The sequence below is a fragment of the Sminthopsis crassicaudata genome, chromosome 3 (genome assembly GCF_048593235.1).
Source record: "Sminthopsis crassicaudata isolate SCR6 chromosome 3, ASM4859323v1, whole genome shotgun sequence".
In the NCBI taxonomy this organism is placed as follows: Eukaryota; Metazoa; Chordata; class Mammalia; order Dasyuromorphia; family Dasyuridae; genus Sminthopsis; species Sminthopsis crassicaudata.
In genome coordinates this window covers 183,837,652-183,860,449 of record NC_133619.1, presented here as the reverse complement: position 1 = coordinate 183,860,449, position 22,798 = coordinate 183,837,652, and the positions used below count along the sequence as shown (strand labels likewise).

General features: G+C 33.9%; 1 long non-coding RNA gene across 1 annotated transcript in view; it reads right to left on the bottom strand.

Annotated features, from left to right (window-relative positions):
• Positions 1-2,988: 2,988 nt before the first annotated feature.
• Positions 2,989-22,798, bottom strand: part of LOC141560913 (uncharacterized) — a 53,635-nt gene continuing 33,825 nt past the window's right edge. Inside the window, exons 2-3 of the long non-coding RNA XR_012487896.1 lie at positions 17,879-20,989; positions 2,989-3,476 (exon numbers count right to left, since the gene is read on the bottom strand). This is a non-coding gene — a long non-coding RNA (uncharacterized LOC141560913). The remainder of the gene's footprint in view (positions 3,477-17,878; positions 20,990-22,798) is intronic.

Sequence of the window (22,798 nt, the reverse complement as noted above, 5' to 3'; positions counted from 1 at the left end):
GTACTTTTCAAAAAGAGATTAAGATTGCACTGCATCACAAAATTTGAAGGTAATATTTAGCAATCAACACTTGTTTCACCATTTTAATGGTTTATCCTCCTCTCCAATCAAAACAGGTTTTAGTTTAATTTGGGCTGAATATAACACAGCAAGTAGGACAAGCATTGTGAAAAGAGATTTAAAGGATAAAATAATGTCTTATTTTACTCAATCCCTTCCCCTTCCCCCCCCTTTTTTGGACCAATCTCTATGGCTTATGTTATCTACTAATTTTTCTACTGTGCAGTCTTTAGTCATATGTACACTTAGTCCTCTAACCAGCATGGGGTAGTGAAAAATCCCCATGTTAATGGAATGAAGTGGAAAACATAAAAATAAAATTTAACAGTGGGATAGGAATAAAAGTATGCCATCTATGGGAAAATGCATTTGGTTAGAAGTTCAGTTGTGAATTAGTATATCTTGGTCTTCTCAATGAAATCAGCAACTTATAATCATGAGAGGTCTTCATAGGCAGTGAGTAAAAACCTCATACAGAGAACTAATGCATCTTGTGGCTATAAAAAGATGTAAGGAACTGTTAATGGTTCAGACTCACCAGGTGTTTTTAGGGAATTGATTTCAGCATGTTTTCAAGATCTTTTTCAAGGAAAATCAGAGCAGCATCTTCATTACATAATTACAGCATCCAGTGATGCTGAAATATTTCCAAACATTCTCATTTCTCTGTCTTTTAAGCTATTTACTGAAATTCAGCTTTATATTGTAGCCCAAGAAGGTATTACTATTTATTTACTATTTCCCATATTCTGGGAATTGTATAATTTTAAGTTAAAAGTAACTTTAAAGGCTACTTAGTCCATTGTCCTTAATTTAAATAAGAGGGATATTCCTCAAGGGAAATTTACAAATGTCTACAGGTACTAAGTAACAAAGGCTCTCTCATAGAATCATGGGATCTTGGCTCTAATGCTAAATAGTAGATACCTCAAATGTCATAAGGTATAGTCCTCTTATTTGTAGCAGGAAACTGAGAGTCAGGGAAATTTAGTGACTTGCCTAATGTCACAAAGACAGCAAACATCCAGGTCCTCTGATGCCAATGTAATGCATTTTTCATCCAACCATATTTCCTCTCTGTGGATCCTTGCTTGATATTTTCTTTGGTCAGTGACTTGCATATTTCCATGATCAGATTATTCCAAATTTGCTTTTTTTCTGTGCCTTATTTTGTCTTTCATAGCTCTGACATAGTTTTTGTTTTTGTCTTTTTTTTTCCTTTTTAATACTAAAAAATATCTTTCATGGCAGGAAGAGGGAGATACAGATGGAATTTGATAGAAGAAAGAAAAGAGGGTGAGACTATCATAACATGTTTACACTTAAAGAAAGTGATTTGCCTTGTTAATTATAATAGTTTGTGCATTAACTTTGATTGATATTGCTAGAACATCATATTTCTTTAAATTCTCAGCCTGCTTATATGTCTCCTTGCATATATCTCCTTGAGAATTATTCTTTAATTTGCCAAACACACTTTATTCTTGACTGTATTTATCTATATATTAGGTTCATTCTCCAGTAACTGAACGTAATAAAAAGATGGTCTACCATCTCCATGCAGATCAAATTGTATATATAGATTTTTGAGTGTCTTGTGATAATGTACAATGAAGTAATATAACAGAGTACTTTTTGGTAATGTGTAGACAGGAGATAATGCCTGACCCACATTCCAGCATTAGGGAAGACCACCAAACAGACAATCTGCTAGATTAGTTGAACTCTATAGGACTCAAGAAAGGCACCCTGCTACTTTAGGTGTGGAGGAGACAAAAGAGACACTCTGCTAAATTGATAGATGACAGCTAGGTCTGAAATGTCAGCTAAAACAAGAATGGCACATGTGCCCTAGTGAGCATGCTAATGAAGCAACCCTAATGTGGCACCAATAAGAAACGTACCACTCCTAGTGCCATCCTTAGTACTCTCTTTAATGCAGAACATAAAAGTAGGTGTTGATGCTCTAGATAGTCTGAAAGACTTCTCACAAAAAATGGTATTTTAGCTAAGATCTAAAGGAAACCAGGAAATTCAGGAGGAGACAAGGAAATATAGCATGAGAGATGGTCAATGAAAATTCATGGAAGTGGGCAATGATGGAATATCTTATGAAAAAAATATCAGAGTACAGTGTAGAGCAAACATTGTAAGAGGTAAGTGAAGTATACAATAATTGAAAAGATAGAAAGAGGGTGCCAGATTATTAAAGGTTTGGAAAGTAAAGCAGAGAATGTTACAATTTAATGTGGAAAGTAATAAGCAGCCATTGGAGTTGATTGAATAGTTTTGAAGATGTGAGAAAATTGAAACACTAATGCCTGTTTATGAAGTTGTAAATTTATCCAACCATTCTAGAGAATAATTTGGAACTTTGACCAAAAGACAATCAAAATAGCATAATCTTTGATCCAATGATATCACTAAGAGTTCTGGATCTTAAACAGATCATAAAAAAGGGAAATGACTTACATGTACAAAAGTAGTCTTATAGTATATCCTTTTGTGGTGGCAATAAATTGGCAATTGAGAAGATGGGAAAATCATTAATTGGGAAATAGCTGAACAAGTTGTGGTACATGAATGTAATAGAATATTATTGTGCTATAAGAAATGATGCACGAACATATTGAAAATCCAAGAAAAACTTACATGTACAGCTCAGTGAAATGAGCAGAATCAATAAAATGTACACAGTGACAGCATCATTATGTAATGATCCTCTATTAATGACCTAGTTTTCAGCAATAAAGTGATCCAAGACAACTGCTAAAGACTCATGTTATAAAATGTTATCTACATCTAGAAAAAAAGAAATGGAGTCTAAATGCAAATAATTGCATGCTATTTTAACTTTCTATTTTTTCATTTTTTTTCTTTTGTTGTGTTTCTTCTTTCACAACATGACTAATATGGATATGTGCCTTCCACTATTACACATGTATAATCTATATCAAATTATTTAATGTAGGGATGGATAAAGGGAGGAAAATTCAAAACCAATTTTTAAGAAAATGCTAAAATTTATTTTGACAAACCCTTAGTAAAACAGGTGTTTTAATGAATAAGATATAAAAAAAGAAATATTGAGAATAATGTATTCTTCACAATTCCAGCCTCTTTGGGGGTTCAGTTACATAATTCCTGTGATATTTCTTCAACAACATTCTCTTTAAATGAGTTTAGAGGCAAAAGATTCAAATAAATGTGAAAGTAGGAGTGACAAAAATTTTTAAACCTAAACCAAGAACATGCATATACAATTTTAAAAAAAGAGAATTCATTTGGGGATAGAAACACTCCAACTTCTTATGTCTTCTTGTCTTCCTTTACTTGGATATAGAAACTTCACCTTGACTCTGGAGAAGTCAGCTTGTCCTTCGTTCATGGTATGGTAATCTATTGAAAAATGTTCCCTATTGAAGAATGACATGGAGAAACTTTTCTTATTATAAACTCTATTTGCTTTTCTATTTTATTAAATGTCTTTAATTCTGAAATAATTAATTGCCTAATTTTTTAAAATCTCTTTCCAAGTGTCCTACAATACCTTCTATTTCTATTTCTATTTAGGCATTTAATATGTCATTTTCTAAAACTCAAAGTTCATTACTTTAAGATTATTTAATTGAAATTGGCTAAAATACACAATTATCACTCACAGAATATTTAATTTTCATGCCCAAAATGTCATTAAGATTTAAATTGGAAAGAAGCTCTGTCCTCTAGACTTTTGCTATCTAAAAGAAAACAACACACACTCATATACTTATACAAGCACATGCATGCTATTTTTATATCTTATGTTTGTTTAATTATATATTTATATTTGATTTTAAAGTCTTTTTAGTAATTTTATATCATTAAGTAGAACGTTCTCTAAGTCTGTTTTCCCCTTCCCTACTTCTTCCTATAGTTTTATATACTCAACTCTCCTCTTACAGGTACCCAGGTATTAGTTTATTTCCCTTTCCTTTGTGGTTCTCTATCTTCTTGTCAGAACTAGTTTTGCTTTTTTTTTTTTTTTTTTAAAGACAGGATAGGAAAGTCACTTTGCATTAAGTGCCTGTTCTTACGTCTCCTTGATATCATGTTAATTCTTTTTTTTGGGGGGGATAAAAAATGACATGTTTGATTTCATTAGTGTAGGGACTTCTTTCACAAATGGAGATCAGAATCTTTGTATTTATTATCTTAGAAAAAGAGATTCTTACCTTGAGGACCATGAATTTTTTTAATATTTTGAAATACTTTGAAAATTATATTTCAGTAAAACTGGTCTTCTTGTATATATGTATGTATATATATATATATATATATATATATATATATATATATATATATCCAATATTTTCTTATATGTATTTATAAAGATTATGCTGAAAAGGGCCCACAGACTTCATAAGACCTACAAATGATATTTTAAAAAATGTAAATGATTCAGATCCCATTAATGAGGAAATACTGAACAAACTGTGGCATATGAATAAATAAGAATGTAGAGACTATAAGGAATTCAGAGAAACATAGGAAGATTTCTATGAACTGATACAAAATTAAATGAGAACCAAGAGAAAAATATGGATAATGATAACAATAATGTAAACAAAGCCAACCAACCCCCAAACTTTCCATGGCCTCCTGAGAGAACCTGTGGCCTACTGATACAAAATTAAATAATGAGAACCAGGAGAAAAATAATAACAATAATGGAAACAAAATCAACCAATCTCCTTGCTTTCCATGGCCTCCTGAGTGAACCTGTGGCCTACATCTAAGATAGATCTATCTCCTATTTGTATATTTTTTCCCTTTGTTATAAGACTTTATGGAATAGCAGCCAAATCTGGTAAGGATTTCCAGCCCTGAACAATAACCAACTCAATATAGCCAAGTAGTGAATTTACCTAGCAATCAAAGTACCACACTCTGCAAGCAATGGAGTGTCTTTCCATTGGCTATTTAACATTTGGGTGTTAATCTAATGAGACAAATGTTTGTAGCAACTGCTTAAGTTTCAGTACACTGTTCCCCAGGGATTGAGATAGTGAAGAAGAGAGGTACTCTGATTCAAGGAAATGTTCTGTATTTTGAGTCTTGTTATCCTTAATTGTGGAATATCCACTTGATTTATTGAGTTAAGATTTGTATAGTATACCTACACTATAGGAAAACCACTTTGGCAGCTGTATTGCAATTGGCAAATACTTGAGGCAGAGACACCAGTCAGAAGGCTGTTGACGTAGTTACAGTATGAGGGATTATACCAGAGTATCAGCTATGTCAGACTAGAGGGAGAGATAACCATGATAAATATCATGAAAGTTGGTATTATAAAACTTATCTTTTAGTTATCTTGGGGGAGTACAAGTGAGCATTTGAGGATTACATCTAGGTTTTGAAACTTAGGTGGCCAGGAGGAATGGTGATGTATTCCATCATAACAAGCTAAAAAAGGGGAATTTTAAAGGGGAAAGCTACTGAATTAAATTTTGGACATATGGAGTCCAAGATGCCCTGCAGTATTGACTTCCTGATGAATGTGCATCATTTTTTCAGTGAAATATCAAGTAAGGTTTGTAATTTAAAAGTTAAACAAAAATGAAGTTAAAGGGAAGGAAAGTTTAAGGAGAGATGAAAAGGTTTTGAAAAGCCATTTTAGTGGATGGGATAATGAATTGATTAGGGAGAGTTAAATGAATTGCCTTGCTGTAGTGAGGGCCCATATTAGATTAAATATGTAATATAAATTTGTACTGGATACAGTCAGCACAGTTTTGTTATTTTTCTCTAGCTTCATTCAGCAGCATGCACGTTTCTTTTCATACAATTAGTGGAAAAAATTCAAGGGTGAAGCATGGTTAAAGATGTGGTAAAGGGGGAAAAGTAATCAGGATAATTGAGCTGATTCATCAAGTGGATGACATAAAAGTAGGAGAAGAATGCAATCAATGCAGTGTTTATGGCCTGGGAACTAGGAAGTGGTATTAGAGGCCATGAAAGAGATAAAGAATAGGACAATGATTCTTAAAGCACAGGGAAAGATAGAATGATTGAAAAATATGATTAGTTATTTCAGAGATATTTCAAATATTTCAGAGTTCATAAACTTGGTATTGAAAAACTTGTGTATTATAGAAAAAAAGCCTTACTCCTTACCCAGTGCTTGTGGCTAGAATTTTATTAAAGGCTATTAAGAGAGTAATACAATTATCTGGGATAAGTCCTGAAAAAATATACACATTCTATACTAATGAACAAATTAATGTATGCTGTGAGACCATCGCAGAATGGCAAGTTTTATTGGCCATAGCTCCACATTTTGCACATGGGTCTCCATTAAAGATAATCCGGCTACTACATAATTGGCGATGGATTTTTGAAGAAAAGATTTCTAAGGTTCCTCTTAAAGGACCAACAATCTTTACAGATGCCTCCAAAGAAAATATTTGTGCTGTATATTCTCATGATTTAACCATAGAGTAGTCAGTACTCCTTTTCAATCCACTCAACAGAATGAATTATTTGCTATCATGCTAGCTCTTACTTATTACCTAGGAAATGTTAATATAATTACTGATTCAGCCTATTCAGTAGGTATAGTACAAAGAATTGCCACAGCCCAAATAAAATTTGTAGCCTCTAATATGTATCAGCTCTTTAAGGAACTTCAAGAGCAAGTGAGAAAGCATCCAGGAAAGCATTCAGGAAAGCATGTCCACTCACATAGTAGACTTCCAGATCCTATTTTTGATGGAAATTCAAAGGCAGATAGCCTTTTAACTATGTTAGCCAGTACTCCTTTATTTCAGGAAACACAAGAATCTCATTCTAAATATCATCAGGCTGCTTGAGCTTTACAAATACAATTTGGAATAACAAGAGAGGAAGCTAAGAGCATAGTAAAAAGCTATACAGCTTGCCTTCCTTTCCATGCTCCTACACTCCCTCCAGGGAAGAATCCTCGTGGTTTGAGACCCAATAAAATCTGGCAAATAGATGTGACCCATCTTTCAGTCGTCTGTCTTTCATCCACGTGATAGTAGATACCTTTTCAGGATTCACTTTTGCAGTGCCAAGAGGAAAAGAGACAGCCTGAGTGGTCACTGAATTCCTTATCCAAGCATTTGCAATTATGGGTGTGCCACAAGAAATAAAAATAGATAATGGACCTGCATATAGTTCTAAACATTTTGCACACTTTTGGGCACAGTATAAGATTTTATACACCACTGGAATACCTTTTAATCCTCAAGGACAGGCAATAATAGAGAGAAGAAACAGAGACATTAAGACACTCCTCCAAAAACAAAAGAAAGGGGGAGCCACAGTTAACCCTAGAGAACTCCTAAATTTAGTTCTCTATACCATTAATTTTCTAATTTTTGACAAAGATGCACTGGCTCTGGTAGACAGGTTTTATAACCCACAAGAAGGGCAGTGTCCAGTGTGAGCAGCTCCACTGTCCTTAGATAATTGCCAGGTGATGTGGAGAGACCCAGAAAGTGGTGAATAGAAGGGACCAGATAGGTTAACTGCTTGGGGGAGAGGGTTTGCTTGTATTTCTTCAGATGGAGAAGGAATCAGATGGGTGCCAACAAGTCGTATTTGCCTTGTCCATCAGAGAGAGACAGAAAAAGAGAAAGACCTCAAAACAAAGGAAAAGACCTAAGAAACATCTGACACTGAAAGAGCATGGCTAATAAGAAGACTGTTAAAGAACTTTAAAACCAGCAGGAATCATTGGATTTCCTAACACAAGATGAGACTAATGGACAATGAACTTATGGACATTTATAAATTCTCAATTTATGATAATTTGATCATGTTATTTGTTACATACTATCTAGCATGCATTATGTTACTATGTTACTATGTATTTATGTAATCTATGTAATTATGTGTAATGCCTCCCATATTGATGGATTTATGTTTCAAGGTCATGACTACCCTATATTCTAAATCAAAAGAAAGGGGGAGATGTTAGGTTCTTTATAAGTCCTAATGAGATAATGAGATATTAGGTTCTTACTAAGTGCTAAGTCAGTATTTAACAATTCTCTAGTTCCAGCCTTTAAGGGCAGTTTTACCCCTTTGAACTTCTGAGGAAGAGCTTGCATGCTTAAGAGCAGCAAGTTCATTGTTTGAAGCATTTTTTCCCATTAGCCCCTGAGTTATTCCACACCCATTCTCTGGGAGGATAAAAGAAGTGACATTGAGCAAAGGAGAGAAGTCTCTACTCTAGGTCAGAGTTGGCGGCTTGCTACAGGAAGAATAATGTGGCCGAAAGATTGAGTTGAGACAGCAGATCTCCTCCCAGAGAGCGATTGGCAGTCTCTGGAGACAAGAGAACTTTACACTTCAACAACAATATTATATGATGATCAATTCTGATGAATGTGGCCAATTTCAACAATCAGACAAACCAAATCAGTTCCAATAGAGCAGTAATGAACTGAACCAGCTACATCCAGCAAAAGAACTCTAGGAGTTCTTATGAAGCTTATGAAGCATTACATAGAATTCCCAATCCCTCTAATTTTGTCCGCCTGCATTTTGGGTTTCCTTCACAGGCTAATTGTACACTATTTCAAAGTCCAATTCTTTTTGTACAGAAAAACAACTGTTTGGACATGTAGACATATATTGTATTTAATTTATACTCTAACATATTTAACATGTATTGGTCAACCTCCCATCTGGGGTGGGTGGAAGGAGGGGAAAAATTAGAACAAAAGGTTTGGCAATTGTCAATGTTGTAAAATTACCCATGCATATATCTGGTAAATAATAACTATTAAAATATTTTTAAAAATTAATATACCATAAATTGTTTAGCCATTCTCCAACTGATGGGCATCTTCTCAGTTTCCACTTTCTTGCCACTACAAAAATGGCTGCCACAAATATTTTTGCATATGTGGGTCCTTTTCCTTCCTAGAGCTCTTTGGGATATAGGCTGAATAGAAACACTGCTGGGTCTCTCTATAGCTATGTATCTATATGTTTACTTGCATAGAGCAGAGAAAGAGAAGATCAATGAATTGGGCATGCAAATAAGAAAACTACAAAAAGAACAAATTAAAACCCTTCATTTAAATACTAAATTTGAAATTCTGAAAATGAAAGGGGAAATTAATAAAACTTGAAAGTAAAAAAAAAAACATTGAACTAACAAAAGTAACAGTTGCTTTTATGAAAAAAATTAACCTTTAGTTAATATGTTTAGACAAATAAAAGAAAAATATGAAAAGGTAAAATTTCTACTGCTGAAGAAGAAATTAAAGCAATAATTAGGAGCTGTTTTGCTCAACTCCATGTCAATAAATCTGGTAATCTAAGTGAAATAGATGAATACTTACAAAAAATATACATTGCCCAGATTAACAGAGGAGAAAATAAATTAATTAAGTTACCACATTTTAGACAAAGAAATAGAACAAGCTATTAATCAATTCCCTAAGAAAAATTCTCCAGGGTGAGATGAATTTATGAGAATTTGATCAAACATTTAAAGAACATTTAATTCCAATGCTATGCAAACTATTTGGGAAAATAGGAAAGAAGGAATCCTAACAAATTATTTTTATGTCAAAAACTTGGTGCTGAAATCTAAACCAGGTATAGTCAAAACAGAGAAAGAAAACTATAGACACATTTCTCTAATGAATATTGATGCAAAAATATTAAATAAAATATCCACAAAGCAAGTTATCCCCCGGCTAACTATGACCAAGTAGGATTTATACCAGGAATGCAGGGCTAATTCACTATTAGGAAAAGTATTAGCATATCAACTATATCAATAACCAAACTAACAAAAATTATATTATTATCTCAATAAATGCAGAGAAAGCATTTGACAAAATCCAAAATCTATTTCTATTAAAAATCTACAGAATATAGAAATAAATGGAGTTATCTTTAAAATGATCCATTCAACTATTTAAAACCATTAGCAAGCATCATATGTAATGGGGATAAACTAGAACCATTCCCAAAATGATCAGGGATGGATGAAACAAGATTACCCACCATCACCATTTTTATTAAATATTGTTTTAGAATTGTTAGCTTTGGCCATAAGAAAAGAAAAAAGAAATACAAGGATTTAGTGTAGGTAATGAGAAAGCAAATTACCACTCTTTGCAGATGATATGATGGTACATTTAGAGCAGTGTTTCCCAAAGTGTGGTACATGTACCCCCAGGGGTATGGGAAGAATTTGGTGGGGTTCTGAGTTACACCGGAGTTTGGTGGGCATATGCACTACACTGTGCTTAGCTGCACCTAATTATATGTTCTCATGAGTCAAGACAATCCTGTGAGGTGTGAGATGGTCCAGTGTGACACAGCATGAATATACCACACTTTGTTACAGAGACAACTTACTTTGTTAATAGTTCGTGGCTTCTCCAGGCGCCTGTGTATTTTTACCTTTAGTGTGATTTTTCTTCTAGGAAAAGTTTGTTATGTGCTTTAGTAAATCCCAATGATTTTGATTATTTTTATATAGAAGGATGGAATTGTTTGTGCTGAGATAACAGATTGTCATAATTTAGTTCCCTGGTTGTTAATTTTAATCTGAGATGCGGCTTCACATCCAATAGTCTGTTCCTTTTTTTCGACTTAATGTCTACCAATGCTGAAAAAGCAACTTCACATAAATATGAAGTTGGAAAAGGCAAGATGTATTTCAGAACTTTTTTTGTTAAAACAGGATACACATGTTGCATTTATAACCAGAATGATATTAAAGTACACTCCTTATGTTAATTTTCAAGAATCTGTCTGAAGCCAATTCCAACAACTGCTCTTCTTCCACATGCAACAAACCTTCTGGCATGGATTTATATTTTATTATGAATAATTTTATTTTTGTTTATTATTATTTTGTGTATGTACAAAAAAGGAAAAACAAATATATTTTGATTGTTATTAAAATACTTCCTTTTTTTTTTTTTTTGATGAGGGGTACTCAGCATTACGAAAATTATAGGAGTGCACATACATCAAAAGTTTGGGAAACACTGACTTAGAGAATCCTAGATAATCAAATAAAAGACTACTATAAATAATTCATAATGTCAGCACAGATGCAGAATAATGAATAAATTCACATAAATCATGAGCATTTTTATATGTTACCAACAAAGTCCTCCAGGAAGAGATACAAAGAGAAAGTCCATTTAAAATAACTGTAGACAATATAAAATATTTGGGAATCTACCTGCCAAGGCAAAGTATTATATTTCCGGACACGGAAAGGATTGACAGATTGATAGCTCTTTCTCGATTCTCGATATAAAACCAAAGTTTTATATCAACAAAATTATACTTTTCACCCAAATAAAGTCAGATCAATTGTGGTGGGAAAATAGAAAGTGATCCAAGATAATATAATAAAAATGACAATACTACCTAAATTAATCTGCTTATTCAATGCTATACCAGTCCAACTCCCGAGAAATTAATTTGCAAATAGAAAAAATAATAACTGGAATTCATCTGGAAGATTATAGGTCAAGGATTTCAAGGGAATTAATGAAAAATCCAAATGAAAGTGGCCTAGCTATATCAGAATTAAAACTTTATTTAAAAGCAGTTGTCACCAAAAACATTTGGTCCTGGCAAAGAAATAATGTAATTGATCACTGGAATAGATTAGGTTCATGAGACACAGTGGTCAAATGCTATGGTAAACTATTGTTTGACAAATCCAAGGCCATAGTTTTTGGGACAAGAAATTTCTATTTGATGAAAATTAGAAATTAGTATGGCAGAAACTAGGCACTGACCCACTCTATAAGAAGATAAGTTTGAAATGGATTCATGATTTAGACATAAGGAGTGATTTTACAATAAACAAATATTACAATAAACAAATTAGAAGAACAGAGTATATTCTTCTTCTTGGATATGTAGAGAAAGCAGACCAAGGAAGAACTAAAATACATTATGCAATGAAGAATGAATAATTCTGATTATATTAAGTTTAAAAGTTTTTTTACAAACAAAACTGATACAGACAAGATTAAATCAGAAGCAATAAAGTGGAAAATTTTTCATCCAAGGTTTCTGATAAAACCTTCATTTCTAAAATATATAAACAATTTATTCAAATTTATAAGAATGCAAGCCATTTGCCAATTGATAAATAATCAAAGGATATGAATAGACAATTTTCAGATGAAGAAATTGAAGCCATTTCTAGTTACATGAAAGTTGCTGTAAATCACTACTGATCAGCGAAATGCAAATGAAAACAACTCTGACATACCCCTCTACACTTCTCATATTGGCTAAAATGACAAGAAAGGATAACAATGAATGTTGGGGTCAATGTAGGAAAACTGGGACACTATTCGGGAGAACAATTTGGAACTATGCCCAAGGGCTAACCAATTGTGCATACCATTCAATCCAACAGTGCTTCCACCAGGCTTGTGTTAGGATTTTTACAAGGTGCTAAGTCACTGGAATGAATAGACACAATAATTATCTAATTTAACATGGTTCAGTATGATTGATCTGACCCTACAAGGAGATGTTATGGGTCAGAACTTGAAACAAGGTACTGAGTGGTACTCAATTCCACTCAGTATTGAGGAGACAATGATTAAATCTAATTTAGCATTCATTTAATCCTACAACAAATAATGGATAAAATGATTGGTGTATACTCAGTGTGGGACATATAAGCTAGAAGCTCTCAGAACTTCAGAACTTTGGAAGAGGACTTTGGGAGATTCACAACTAGGATTGACTTCCAGGAGATTCACAAGGAGAAACCCACAATCCCACACTCTGGGAGGAAATTCAGAGTCAAGATTCATTCCCATTTGCCCTGTGGTGCTGGCTGGAAAGATTCAGACAAGACCTCTCGGGAATCAAGGAGAGAGAAAAGCTGCCAGAAAACTAGCCGAGCCTCAAAGAAGGAGATAAGATTTGGAAAGAGACAATAAAGGACTTTAACTCCTGGCTGGATTTGGGATAATTGAACTGAACTGAAGCCAAGGCTGCCTCCAGAAACTCTCCAAGAAATCTGCTCCTAGAGAATGATTACAATCTAGAGAAAAGAACATTATAAGCTTGTATCCCAAAGAGATTATAAAGGAGGGAAAGGGACCAGCACGTATAAAAATGTTTATGGCAGCCTTTTTTTGAAGTGGCAAGAAACTGGAAACTTGAGCGGATGTCCATCAATTGAATAATGGTTGAATAAGTTATGGTATATGAATATTATGGAATATTATTGTTCTTTAAGAAATGATTAGAAGGATGATTTCAGAGAAGCCTGGATAAACTTACATTAATTGATGCTAAATGAAGTGAAGCAGGAGATCATTCATTATGCATAGCAACAGCAAGATTATGCCATGATCAATTCTGATGGACATAGATCTTTTTGAATAATGAAATGATTGAGGCCTGTTCCAATTGTCTTGTGATGAAGGGAGATATCTACATCCAGAGAGAGGACCGTAGACACTGAGTGTGGATCACAACATATTGTTTTCAGTGTTTTGTTGTTGGCTGCTTGTAATTTGTTTTCTTTCTCATTTTTTCCCCCTTTTTGATCTGATATTTCTTGTGCAACATGATAATTGTGAAAATATGTTTAGAAAAATTGCACCTGCTTAATCATCTAAGGGAGGGGGTTAGGGGAAGAAAAAAGGAAAAATTTGGAGCACAAGATTTTGCAAGAATGAATGCTGAAAATTATCTATATGCATGTGTTGAAAATAAAAAGCTTTACATACAAATATTAGTTCTTTGCCATCTATTTCCTGAAATAATTTAAGTATTAGAAGATTATTATTCTTGCCTTTATATGTGTGTTTTTAAGAGTTTTATTTCATTTTATGTATGAACTTATTATTTGTTAGTGCCAACAACTTTTTCTCAGATAAAATATCTGATTTTATATTGAAAGCCACTGAGATGATGGGATCCACTACACAAAACTTCAATTGACATGAATACTTTTGAAGTAATAGTAAGAACTGACATTCATAGAATATTTTAAAATTTATAGAACTCTTCACAAAGAGTATTTCATCTCATTTCATAATAAAGATATGAGTTAGGTACTGCAGGTATTAATTATTCCAAATTTACAGTTGAAGAAATGAAAGCTCCCAGGTATTAAGTGACTTGATAATGGTCATAAAACTCAATAAATGTCAGGGATTGGATTTTGAAACCAAGGCTTCCAGAGTTAAAATTCAGAACTTTAACACTGCATCAAGCTGCCTCTAAAAAGTGAAAAGTCAGAAAAAGCACACTAAATATATGATTATTAGCATAAATATATGATATCTGGTCAATACAAATGTTGCAATATACATAGGCAGCTATATAAATATGTGCATTCTGCTATAGGGAATAAAATTTTCTGGGAAAAATATGGTAAACATTTAGAAGTGTCACCTCAATTAGTAGTTCAAAATAATATATGATAACTTCTATAAAATATAAGAATAATGTATAATCAGTTCAATATTATTCAATTTTACAAACCACAGTGCATAAAATACTATGGTAAGCACCATGGAAAAACAAATGTGAATGAGGTATAGTCCTTGCCTATCTTCAGCTTATACTTAGAGAAAATAATACATATAACAAGTACTTATAACATATGGCAGAAACATGTCATATCAGAAAAGAGTAAATTGATTTTATATAATCAGAATTATATATTATGTTATTAATCTGGTCATGCTTGTGTGATATGGATTAGAATATGGAAACCAATTGGAAAGGTATTTCAATAGTTTAGACAAGAGCTATTGAGATTTTGAATTGGGATCACATGAGCCTTTTTTCTTCTGAACAAATGGATAAATGTTATTTTTTCCTGTTTTAATTTATTTTTATTAAAACTTTTTATCTGCAAAACATATGCATAGGTAATTTTTCACCACTGACCCTTGCAAAATTTTCTGTTCCAAATTTTCCCCCCTTTTCCCCCACTCCTTACTTAGATGGGCAGGTAGTTCAATACATGTCAAATATGTTAAAATATATGTTATATCCAATATATGAATACATATTAATACAATTATCATGCAGCACAAGAAAAAATGAATCTAGCAAGAAAAAAATCTAAGAAAGAAAACAAAATGCAAGCAAACATCAACAGAAAGTGTAAAAATGCTATGTTGTGATTCACACTCATTTCCTACATGGCTCACTCTGCGTGTATATGACTTTTTTCATCATTAAACAATTGAAACTTCTAAGGGCCCTTTAAATGGGCTGCACCACAGCGCATCATTGAGGCCCGGAAGTAATTTCTGTGGATATTAGGACTGCCTTGTAGGTGGGATCCTGTCCATTTTGAGATAGTTTCGTAATGGGTGACTCTCTCGCTGATTGGCTGTGTGTGTAACCTCACAGGCCCTATGTAAGCCCACTGCAGGCAGCAATTGCTCTCTTTAACCTGGCGGTCTTCACCCTGGCTCCCTAGCCTCGGTGGCCAAGCCAAAATGGATAGCCAAAAGAGGTAAAGATTTTGGTAGTGAACACGTGGGTCTTCTGACCAGGTGTTCACTAGGGAACCAACAAGTCAGGGCATCAGTTAGGGCATTATGTGAGTAGGTATAATAAAGGCTTTTAAGATTACGTGTGGCTGTTCTTGAATGCGCTACCGGTTATTAAGCTATAGATTCAAGAGATAGTGGCCAGAGACCTTTGAAGGCCTCAGAGGAGGCGAGCCGGGTAGAGTTCACACTGCTAAGCACAGTAGTCAAAGGTACTCTGGTGGGTCTAGGACAGACTAGTAATTGTAACTGCCAGGAGAGCACGTTACAGAAACTGCTTTAAATCATCCCATTGTTGAAAAGAGCCATGTGCATCAGAATTAATCATTGCATAGTTGTCTTGTTGTCTTTTATGATAATCTTCTGGTTCTGCTCATTTCACTTAGCATCAGTTCATGTAAGTCTCTCCAGGCCTCTCTGAAATCATCCTGTTGATCATTTCTTACAGAACAATAACATTCCATTACATTTATATACCATAATTTATTCAGCCATTCTCCAAATGATGGGCATCCATTCAGTTTCCAGGTTTTAGCCACTATAAAGAGGGCTGCCACAAACATTTTTGCACATATGGGTCCCTTTCTCTCCTTTAAGATCTCTTTGGTATATAAGCCCAGTAGAAACACTACTGGGTGAAAGAATACGCAGTTTGATAAATTTTTGAGCATACTTCCAAATTGCTCTCTAGAATAGTTGGATCCATTCACAGTTCCCACAACAATGTATCAGTTTTCCAGCCTTCCCACATCACCTCCAACATTTGTCACTTTTTCCTGTCATCTTAGCAAATCTGATAGGTGTGTAGTATCTCAGAGTTGTGTTAATTTGCATTTCTCTGTTCAATAATGATTTGGAGCACCTTTTCATATGACTACAAATAATTTCAAGTTTTTCATCTGAAAATTGTCTGTTCATATCCACAAATTTTGGTACGTTGTCTCATTATTGTCATTCTCTTAGATACAATTATTAATTGTGTCTATGATTTGCTGTTTTGCCCATTCATTCTTTAGGATGAGATTATTTAATTTCCAATTTCTTTTTGGTCTATTTTCCCCTGGCCCTTTATTGAATGTAAATTTTATTGCATTGTGATATAAAAAATGCATTTATTATTTCTGCCTTTCTGCATTTGAATTTGAGGTCTTTATGTTCTGTTATATGGTAAATTTTTGAATAGGTTCCATGAACTGCTAAGAAGAAAGTGGACTCCTTTTTGCCTCCATTCAATTTTCTCCAAAGATCTATCATATCTAAATTTTCTAGTATTCTATTTATCTCTTTATCTTCTTTATTATTGTATGGTTTGATTTATGTAGTTCTGAGAGAGCAAAGTTGAGATCTCCCACTATTATAGTTTTGCTGTCTATTTCTTTTTGCAATTCTCTTAACTTTTCCTTTAGGAATTTAGATGCTACACCACTTGGTACATATATGTTTAATATTGATATTTCTTCATTATCTATGGTACCCTTTAGTAAGATATAATTCCCTTCCTTATCTCTTTTAATCAGATCAATTTTTGCTTTTGCTTGATCTAAGATGAGGAAGGACACTCCTGCTTTTGTTACTTCACCTGAAGCATAATAGATTCTACTCCAGCCTTTTACTTTTACTCTATATGTATTATTCTGCTTTAAATGTGTTTCTTGTAAATAGCATATTGTAGGATTTTTGGCTTTTAATCCAGTCTGCTATCTGCTTATATTTTATGGGAAAGTTCAACCCATTCACATTTACAGTTCAAACTACTAATTCTATATTTCCTGCCATCTTATTAAGCCAAATTATATTTTTCTCTTTCCTTTCCCCCTTTCCCTCCTCCCAGTATTTTACTTTAGGGAACTACTTGCCTCAAGCAGTCTTCTCCCTTTAGAAACCCTCCCCCTTTCTTATACTTTTGTCCTACTATTTCTCTTTTCCCTTCTATTTATCCTACACCTTCCCTAGTCCCCTTTCCCCTCCCACTTTTCTATAAAATATATATCTAATATTCTTTCTTTGGGCTGAATCTTATGAGAATAAGATTCACACAATATTCATCACCCTTCTTTCTTTCAATCAATTATAATATATTTTCTTTGCCTCTTCCTTAGATGTAATTTGCCTCAGTTCACCTCCACTTTCCTTTTTTTTTTTCTGTTCTAATCTCCTTTCTATCTCTAGTTTCTTTTGTATAACAGTAAAATCAGAATATGCATGTATTCTTAATGTATACCCATAACAGAAATACAGTTCTCAAGAGTTTTTTTTTTTTTTCTTTTTACCTTTTTGTGCTTGTCCTGAGTTTTATATTTGGAGATCAATTTTTTTGTTTAGTTGTGGTCTTTTCATCAGAAATACATATAATTCACCAGTTTCATTGAATTTCCATCTTCTTCCCTGAAAGAAAATGCTCAGTTTAACAGGATAATTTATTCTTGGCTACATTCCAAGATCTTTCATCTTTCAGAATATCAGTTTCCAGGCCCTTTGATACTTTGAAGAGGAAGCTGCTAGGTCCTGAGTAATCCTTATTGTGGCTCCTCGGTATTTGAATTGTTTCTTTCTGGCTGTTTGTAATAGTTTGTCCTTGGTGTGATAGTTCTCAAATTTAGCCATGATATTCCTTGGGGTTTTAATTTTGGGGTCTCTTTCAGGAGGTGTTCAGTGAATTCTCTCAATGGTCATGTTATGTTCTGTTTTAATGATATGCAGGCAGTTCTTTTTGATAATTTCCTGAAAGATAGTGTCCAGGCACTTTTTGTTTTTGTTTATTGTTGTTTTTTTTTTTTTTTTCCACCATGTATTTCAGTGAGTCCAATAATCCTTAGATGGTCTCTCCTAAATCTATTTTCCAGCTTGGTTGTTTTCCCCATTAGGTATTTTATATTTTTTTCTATTTTTTCTTTCTTTCTCTTTTTTTTTTTCTTTTTCTTTTTTTTTTCTTTTTTGTTTTTTGTTGTTTCTTTTGTTTGTTTGTTTTGCTTGACTGATTCTTGTTGTCTTATTGAGTCATTCATTCCATTTGTTCAATTCTAAATTTTAGTATGTTATTTTCTACACTTCCTTTTTTAAACTTTTTTTGTATTTGTCCAATTCAATTTTTGAATGAGTTGTTTTTTTCTATGGAATTTTTTTTTCTATTTCACAAATTCTGTTTTTTAAGAAGTTATTTTCTTTTTCGGTTTCACAATTTCTGTTTTTTTGGGAGTTGCTTTCTTCTTCCAGTTTATCAAATCTATCTTTTATTGAATTATATGCTTTTTTCTATTTCACTATGTCTACTTTGTGTTGCCTTTTCCAAAATTCTCTTGAAAAACTTTCATTTATTTTCCCCATTTTTCTTCTAGCACTCTTTTAAGGTCCTTTTTAAGTTCTTCTAGGAGAGCCTTGTGTGATGGGGACCAGGTTACATCACCTTTTAAAGCTTCATTTGGAGATAATCTGCCTTTAGTGTCCTCAGGGTTTGAAATCTGTTTGTCTCTTTCACATAAAAGCCATCAATTGTTAGAGTCCTCTTTATTTTTTTACTCATTTTTTTTTAAGTTAAATTAGGGTCTGCCTTTAGGGTGGGAGAAGCTTTCCTGGACATCACAGTTGCACTGGGTTAGTGCTGATTCACTCCTGGTGCTGAGTCTGGCATGTAGAGTCAGCAATGCCAATGGAATCATCAATGCCCTGGGACTCTGAGCTCTCTGTGCTGGAGTTTGTGGTTGGAGTCTGTACCACCACTCTGAGATTGCACTGCTCTGGGACTCTGAGCAGTATGTGCTGGTGTTTGTGGTTAGCTGCCTGGGCCTCCCTGTCTCTCTCTCTCTGTTTATGATTGAATCAGATATTTTCTGATCTGTTTCCTCCAGTAAATTCTCTGACCCAAGACTCTGAGCTGTCTGCGCTGGCATTTGTACTGATTGGCCTGGATGCCTCCCTCCCATTTCCAATTGAAACTGACCTTTTTTGGCGAGTTTTGAAATTATCTTCTGCTGATAATTTGTTGTACTCCCAATATCTGTGGGTTCTGCCCATCCAGAGCTAATTCAGAGGCTGGATTTTGTAATTATTGTGAGGGTTGTAAAGCAGATTAGAAAGATATAGGTGTTGTCTCTGTCATCTTGGCTTCACCCCCAGAAGTGGTGAATTTTCTTGATGGCTATTTTATCTTCTGATTCTAAAATATCAGGGCAGTTTACTTTTATGATTTCCTGTAAGATAGTGTCTAGATTATTTTTCTCATCATGACTTTCAGGAAGACCAATAATCCTTAGGTTGTCTGTCCTAGATCTACTTTCCAGGTCAGCTGTTTTTCCTAGGAGATATTACATATTTTATTCTATTTTTTAAATTTTTTTTGTTTTTGTTTTTCTGACTCTTGAAGTCTTATGGAGTCATTCATTTCCAGTTGTTCAATTCTAATTTTTATTGTATTATTTTCTTCAGTTACCTTTTTTATAGCTCCTTTTGAAGTTTTTGTTCATTGCATTTTTTTTTTCTATTTCACAATTTTTTGTTTTTCAGTGAATTCGTGCCTTTTTCATGTCTCTTTTGTAGGGCATTATATGCTTTATCCCTTCCTTCTTGCAATGATCTCATTTCATTCCCCCATTTTTCTTCTAACTCACTTTTAAAATTCTTTAAACAATTTTCCAAGAAAGCCTTGTCAAATGGGGATGAGCTCATGATTCCCTTTGGGGCTTCATCTGGCAGTTGCTTTGCCTTTAGGCACTTCAACATTTGAGGTCTATTCTCTCTCTCCATAAAAGTTGTCTATGGTGAGAGTTCTTTATGGATTTTTATTCATTTTTAAGCCTTATGGTCTATTCAATGTAAAGGAACAACAGCTGCTTTAATTTGCCCCAGGGCAGTTCTGCTGATTGATTCCCTGTGCTTAGTAATCACAGTTAGATCTGGGGCTTAGTTGTTTACAATTTGCCAAATTTGGCAAATCTGCCAAACCACTTGCTTGCAACCAGGACAGAGTGGTTTAAGAGGCTCACAGAAGATTCCCAGGTGTGTGGAAGCTACAATACTCTGACTCCCTGCTCCAGCTTCTTGGCCCAATCTCCCTGTGTTGCGCTCTGAGCTCAGCAGGCTGTCCTTCTGCCTATTTGAAATATATCTGTTCTGAAGTTCTTTCTAGGTAACTTCTTCTAGAAATGTGTTGTATTCCAAATATTTGTGGATTCTTTGACTCGAAAACCAGTTCAGAGGCTTAATCTGCTGTTGGTTTGAGAAAAGGTAAGAGGAGGTCATAAAGAGTCATGTCTGCTCTCTGCCATCTTTGCTCTGCCTCTCCCAAGAGAAACTTCTTGATTTTCTTCCTACATGTCTGGAGAGTGATGCTTCAATATTCAATAAACTTTAAGTGTCTACTATGCTCTAAGTAGGGGCCTTAGTACCTAAAAACACAAGGAAGAAGAAGGTAAGACTAAGGAGGAAAATGTCAGGAGTTTCTAAAGAAAAGTGATTACCCTAGTTTGGGTATGTTGAATTTAAGTTTCCAGGAGGACACACATATTCAAAATTGTAAGCCTAAAATTTGGGAGAGAAATCAGGCTTATAAATATAGTTTTGTGAGTCATTCACATAATGATGATGGTTAAAGCTGGAAAAGTAGGTGAGTGATCTCTAAAGGAGATAAAAAAAGGGTCTCAGGACAGTTTTGGGGGAACTATTTATGTAATTTTGGTTTCAAATGGGATATTTGAATCCTGATGCTTAGGCATAATTCCTAATTGATGAAGAGAATGATTACTGCATAAGTGCCTGTGTAAGTGATGGTGCTGGCATGAAAACTTTAGAAAACATAGATTATTTTTAATTCTGGCTTTGAGAGTTGAGGTAAATGATTTGAGATTCTCTTTGGGAAGAGACTTAGAGAGAGAAAGAGTGGGGAACTGTCAGATATGTGAGGAAAGTTGATCCCTAATATGTGCTCTATTTCTAGTTTGTTTCATGAGACTTGGAAGAAATTTCAGTTTGGTGAAATCTGGGACACTTAGAAGGAAAAAGTAGAGAAAAAGAGGGAAAGGGAATAAATATTTATGTGTTCCAGGCACTGTATTAAATGCTTTTTACAAATACTATCTCATTTGATTCCCCACAATAAATCTTATTCCAAAATATTATTATGCTTCTTTTATGCCCAGCTGGGGCATATGGAGGCTATGATTTGTTTAATGTATAGTCTGAGGTTACATTTTGCACTCAGGTTTTCTTGACTGCTGACTCTAGATCTAGAGTTTTACCTATCAGCCTAGCTAAATGTTGGGGAGCCAGCTTTGCCCTACATGCCTGTCACTTGCCAGTCTTTTCCTGTTATCTTAAATCTCTTCCCCCCAAAATCTGAAACCATATTTATCCTCTCTAAATGCAAATAAGAATGGAGAATAAGCTATCTCTTCTCTAAAACTCTTGTGCCAATTCCACCCCTTCATGCAAATATATAGTGTATAATCATTAATTCTCTGAATTAATCAATTCAGAATCATTGGTAAGCAAACACACAAAAAAGCCACTTTTGACTTGGCATAAAAGCCTATGTTCAAAGATTAATAATAGGAAGAAAAATCCTGCAAAGGGGATATAACATCAAGCAGTATCTGTGTAACTAAGGAAGAAAAGATAAAGGAAAATCGTAGGAGGAAGATGAAGAAATGGTCATTGTGTTTTTTATTTTTGTTGTTTATTTATTTTTCAGACATTTGAGGTAAAGTAATTTTACAAGGTTCATAAAACATATAAGAGGTAAGTGTTTGAGGCCAAATTTGAATTCAGGTCTTCCTCACTCCAGGGCTAGTGCACTATACACTACACCATCTAACTACCCCTTGACCATTTTTTGTTTGTTTATTTTTGTCAGTTAGTAAGCTATCCATGAGATTCAGCAGTGAGGGAATGTAACATCATATCTTAGTGGATTGACATGTCAGGAGGAGAGTAGAGGAAGAGGAGAGGAAGACTATTATTTTAAGAAATTAGACTCAAGAAAAGAGATGAATCTATATTGTGAAAGAAAATAATTAAAGGAAAGTATTTTTGTTTGAAAAGGGGACATTTGAACTTCATTTGTGGAGAGATATTTTTTTTCTCTTAGATGATATTTTTTATTTTCTCTTTTTATCTACATAAGGTTTTTTTTTTATCAATACATACAGTATGTATCAAGAGTTATTCACTTTGTAACTAGTCAATCAATATTTGCTGAG